Genomic DNA, 6,372 nt, shown 5'->3' on the forward strand with positions numbered 1-6,372 from the left:
GAGCATCATGGTCATTCCATCAATCATCCTGAATATTATTCTTCCATACCACCACCGCCACTATCTTATACTAATTTTTTTATCAGTCACCACCACCACCTCATCTCTATAGTCATTTCTACTATCACCCTGACGCCACCACTACCTCTTCTCTCACTCTCACCAATCCATTATCTTTTAAGGCTATGTTTGATTGAAATAGAAAAAAAAAAAAGAAAAAATTGAATGAATTTTTATTTTGTTTAGATGTGTTTGGATGAAAGGAAAATAAAAAAGAAATAAATATTATAAAAAGACAACTTTATTTTTATATTATAAAATATAATTTTTTTTCTTTTTTTTAATATTGAAGAGAAAAAAATTGGTGAGTCCATCAGTTTTTTTTTACTCTTTTTCTTTCTTTTTTATTTTCTCTTTATAATCAAACAATGAAAAATAATCATTTTTCTTCCTTTTTTTTCTCTCTTTTTTTTCTTTCTATTTTCTCTTCAAACAAACATAGTGTTAGTGTTATCCTAAAAAGTATAGATACTACACATAATACTGACACGACATAAATACAACGATATAATATTTATATAAAAATATAAGATATGATACGATACATCTAAGAATATAATATAACAAAATATATAAATAATAATTAATATTTTATTATTATAAATAATGAATAATAAATAATAATTAAAAAAATAATTTTTTTTTGGTATTTAATCTATTTCAAGAGTATCGGTGACATATCCACGACAACAGTGTCCGTGCTTTATCTTCACTCTCAATCGTCGCCCTTTGGATCCTTCGTGACTATGGCCCTCAATAACAACAACAACTAGCCACTATCACTACAATCACAACCTTGACCATCGTTGCTTCCCGTGGCGGAACCAAGGGGCTAGTGGGATTTTTTATTTATATAAATTAAATAATTATATTAATTACTGATTTGCGTAATGGATAGCGTTTTTATAAAAATGCATTATATGTCATATTTTGTTTACAGTGTAAACAAATTGAATTTATGCATATTTTATTTATATTGTAAATGAAATAAGGTTCAAAAAGCGCGGTTTTATAATGTTTGCACACATGTTCTGAAATGTTATTATTTCATTTACAGTGTAAACGAAATATGCGTAAATTCAATTCGTTTATATTGTAAACAAAATACACTCACGGACGTCTATTTAAGGGGTTTCATTTATAGTTCTAGAAGAAGTCAAAGTTCACTGTTTTTTCAACACTTTTTATCCATTTTATTCCTGTTTAACCAAACCAGAAACTCAGTTGAACATTATAGCAGACGATGAAGACATTAGCAGGCTGAATGCCACATGGCATGTCGCGGGAACAGAAGACTTTTAAGTTGGTATTGTTATTTATTTTATTACATAGGTTTATAGTACTTGAGATATGTTGTTATGTTGGCCCTATACTATACGTAGTTGATTGTAGAAGTAGTACCTAAATAAATTCTAGTTATAGTAATAGTAATTGTAAGTAGTTTGAATGTTTTTATAGAATATTAGAACAACTTTGAGTTAGGGATTCGGTTGGTGTATGTTATTTTATCACATGATATTATGTATGTTAAACTTAAAAACCTTTAACCAATGTAATTTATGCAACCAAAATTTAAAGTAATTACACAAACACATTTAATTATGTTATGTTTCATTTAATAAATGTAATTATTTTTTTATTAAATAACATATTAAATATACAAGAATATATTATCTAATGATTATATAAAATATTTGAAAATTTTTATATATTAAATTTAAAGTGATATAAAAGTATACATTAATAATAATGACCGAGAGTGCTGCATGTAATGTGAAAACTTTTATTATACTTGTGTTTTTTTTTTCGTTTTTGTTTACCAGTTGGGATGACTAATTTTATCTCGGAGAGTTAGCCATAGAGTCTTATCACCCGATGTCATTCTCCCATATTTGAGAGATGCTGGTTTTGGAGACGCCGCCCCACTGAGAGACCTTTTGTTCAATAACGCGATGATCACGACATTCGTAGAATGGTGACGTCCAAAAACTCACACTTTCTACATACCATGGGGTGAGTGCACGATCACACTCTAAGACATCACCTACACAGTAAACGAATTATTTTTCTACGTATTTCGTTTACACAGTAAATAAATTGAATTTACACGTATTTCGTTCACAATATAAACAAAATATACACGTGTCAGGTCGTCTACCTTATTTCGTTTACAGTGTGAACGAAATACGTGTAAATTCAATTCGTTTTCTGTGTAAACGAAATATGACAAATAACACATTTTTGTAAAAATGCTACAAATTACGCAAATTGATAATTATTGTAATTATTTAATTTATATAAATAAAAAATTCGGAGCTACTGTGGGACTTCGTTCCCCTTCAAAAAAAATTTTTAATTGCATATATATATATAAATATTAATTAATTAATTTTTAGATTTTTTAATTTATTAAGAGTAAAGTATATTTTTTGTCCTTGAAGTTTGCTAGAAGTTTAAAAAATATCTCTAAGTTTTAATTTGTTTCAATTTTGTTCCTCAAATTTTCGATTTGCATCAATTTTATCCTTATAACTAATTTTTTGATAATTAATATTTTTCTTTCCAAATATACCCTTCCCTTATTATACCTATCATCATCATCATCACAATCCTCTGTCTCGCTTTCTTTTTCTCTTTTCATTTTCACCGTCCTCTCCACCACCATCATCATCACAACCCTCTGTCTCTCTTTCTTTCTCTCCATCTTCATCACCACCATCTCCATCACCACCATCTCCGTTGAGCCCCAATCTTCGATGACCACCACCCTTTTTCTTTTTCTTTGCGCAAACCCAGACACAACGAAGTCATCGCTCTTCCTCCTTCTCTGTTAGCAAACAGAAAATGAGATGTGGGATAGGTTCTATGGAACCGATTTTTGGAGGAGCTCTTCTCGCAGGATCCCTCTAGCAACGCTCTTATCACTTTTTACTCTCAATATGTTCATTGAAATTTCAAAAAGCATGCATTTTTGCCCAACAATAAATTTTTTTTTAAAAAATCATACTTTTTGATGATACAGGTGATTAAAGATGTGGTATTTTCTCTCATCCACCTCTTTTTCTTATTTTTTTCTCTTTTTTTAATTATTTAATTGTTTTTGGGAGAGGGAAGGAGGTTGGAGTATGATTGTAGTCATGATGATAAATTTGTTTGTTTTGGATGTTGACATTTTGAGAAATGAAAAGAAGTGTGTTGAAATGGATCATGTTTGGTTCTTTGTCATTTAATTTTTTGTGTTATTAATTTTTCAATGAGGTATAGTACGAGTAATATTGAAAGGAAGAAACTTTGTTGTTAGGGTTAGGATTTCAGGTTGGTGTGGTAGCAAAAGAATTTTGCTTTGCTTTGTGTGAAATCTGGAAACAAAAAAAAAGAAGAAACTTTGTTGTTGGGTCAGGGTTTCAGGTTGGTGTGGCAGCAAAATAATTTTGCTTTGCTTTGTGTGAAATATGGAAACAAAAAAAAGGTATTAACCCAACTAGTACTAATAATTAATGAGGTTGGGTTTGCTAACAGAGAAGGAGGAAGAGCGATAGCTTTGTTGTTGCTGGGTTTGTGCGAAGAAGAAGAAAATGGGTGGTGGTTATCGAAGATTGGAATTCAATGGAGATGGTAGTGATGGAGATGGAGAGTCAAAGAAGAAAGGAGAAAGAAGGAGAATGAGAGGTTTGACCGGTGACGATGAAGGAAGAGGTTTACAGTAGTTACTCAATAATGATGATGGTGGTGGAGATGACGGTGAGGATGAAAAAAAAGAAAGAAAGAGAGATAGAGGGTTGTGATGATAATGATGATAGGTATAATAAGGGAGGGTTATATTTGAAAAAAAATATTAATTATCAAAAAATTAGTAATAAGGGTAAAATTGATACAAATCGAAAACTTGAGGACAAAATTGAAACAAATTAAAACTTAGGAATATTTTTAAAATTTTTAACAAATTTCAGAGAAAAAAATGTAATTTACCCATTTATTAAATATATTTTTGGTATAAATTTTTATAATAATTTTATAGATTATATTAATTTTTTAATAAGTGGTTGAATAATTATTATGTAAAATATATTCTTTTCTAATTCTTAAAATAAGATTAAGTACTTTTCTTTATTTTATGTACACATATAAAAAATTTTTTAAGTTACAATTGGTTTAAAAATTATATTTTATTAAAAGTTAGTGAAAACATAATTTTTTTTTACATCTTCAATGCCTTAAACCGATAAAAAATTCTAAGAATTTTTATTATTATACTTTTAAAAGGTGTTTTTAGAATAAATTCATTATAATAAAAAAATTAAAGCTAAAAGTAGTTGTAGATTTAATATTTGTAAGAACTTGGCTACACTAATGTAAAAATTCAAGTTCCATCACTGATTACTTCTATTATCTTTACATTCTTTTTTTTTGTGTTATTTCTTTTTTTTTTTATCTCTAAATCTTAATCTCAATCTTGTCTTTTCTTTCATTTAGTTTGACTAATGTTGTTGGTTATAGAAGTGTTCACATTCAAATAAATTTAAATTAAATTTATTAAAATATACTAATTTAAATTTGATCAGTTCTTATTTTTAGCAAATCGTATAGATTGGATTAGATTTTGGATCTACTCTTTAAAATTGATCAAATTCAATCGTGAATATTTTATAAATTAAAAAATTTATTTATTTATTTTAACATCCTCGTCGTTTTGCAGTTTTGCAGTTTTGCATCTGCTCTTCGTCACTCGTCACTGCTTCTTTTCACTTTTGAATTAGGGTTCTAATTCCATTTTATTTTTAATTTTGTTAATTCTTTAATATTTGAAATGTAAATTTGGTGATTTTTTGGTACTAAATTCTGCTTCTTTTTATTGTTGATGTTGTGAAATGCAAATTTTTTTTATTTCTGCTTGTTGATTTGTTAATTTTATTATTCTTTAAAATGCAAATTTTGTTTTAGAATTTTCATTGTTGTTCGCTGTTTTTTTGTTTGCGAGTTTTGTTTTGAAACTTTTATTGTTAGAGAGTAATTACAATGGAGGTAGCCACTGAACTAGTTGCTGGAGATGTTGAGGAACTTGAGGCTGGCCGATGAGAGATTGAAAGAGAAACAGAGTCATAGAAGTTGGAATTTGTTAAGTCAACGTTAACGACTCTCTCCCGATGGCATTAAATTCCGGTCCATGAACAAATGGTGAGCAAATTGGAAGTGTTCCAATTGTTGAGAACTGATTTTGAGAATTAAAATCCTTCTTTGAGAGAAACAACTTCATGAAAATCACTTAACAAGATAAAGAAGATGAGGAAACAGAGCAAGAGAGGAAATAAGAAAATTGTGTTAGGTAGGATGATGGTATAATTGTTTGAAAGATAATTTTAAAATTAAGTTGAACTTTAAGAAGATTTTATATGCAAAAAAAGATTGAAAACGAATAAAATTTTTAGCCTAAATTATAAGAACTAAAATCGTACTTAATAAAATTAATATTTAAATTAGATAAATTTTTGATATAAAATTGATCAAAACTGCACCGTAAACACCTATAGTTGGCTGTATTGTTAGTTATGATTTTTTATTTGTAAACGTTGTGATTGTGGTAGTTGAGATGAGTGAGGTGGTGGTGGTGAAATTGTAGATTTGTAGTGAGCGAGGAAAGGATGAGGTTGGTGAGGGTTTAATTAATATTAATAAGAGGTGTTAATCTCCTAACATTTTTTTCATTTTAAACGTTTAAGATCAAATTTTAAGTGTGTGGATTTTTTGAACCTTCCTTTTTAACTACCATTAGCAATTTAGTATCATAACTAGGCAGATGATTCTCACTTCACAACCTCACTAATTTTTCCCTTGCATAGACGTGGAGTAAATTTAATGAAAAGTCAATACATATATACAATAGTCATAAAAAGAATCTTATTCGGTATAAACCTATTCTCCCCGTTTTAAAATAAGCGTCACTTTCATTCTTTAAATTCATTTAAAAATTAATTTATTTAAAATGAGTGTCATTTTCATTTTTTAAATTTATTAAAAAATTAGTATATTTATTTGTTTAGATATATTAATTTTTTAATAAATAAAAAATAAAAATTACACTTATTTAAAAACAAAAAAGAGTATAAAATACAAATATTTCACTAAATTATCGTATTTACGTATCATATATTTTGAATACAATACTCATTTAATATTTAATTCGTTTAACACGTATATCTTTTGAATTTAATTGTCCTAATAAAAAATATAAAATATTTTTTAGACATACTTAGACATATTAAATATCTACATATTGACGTATTTTATTTTATTTTTAATATATATTATTGAAAT

Source organism: Arachis duranensis, chromosome 5, assembly GCF_000817695.3.
Source record: "Arachis duranensis cultivar V14167 chromosome 5, aradu.V14167.gnm2.J7QH, whole genome shotgun sequence".
Classification (NCBI taxonomy): domain Eukaryota; kingdom Viridiplantae; phylum Streptophyta; class Magnoliopsida; order Fabales; family Fabaceae; genus Arachis; species Arachis duranensis.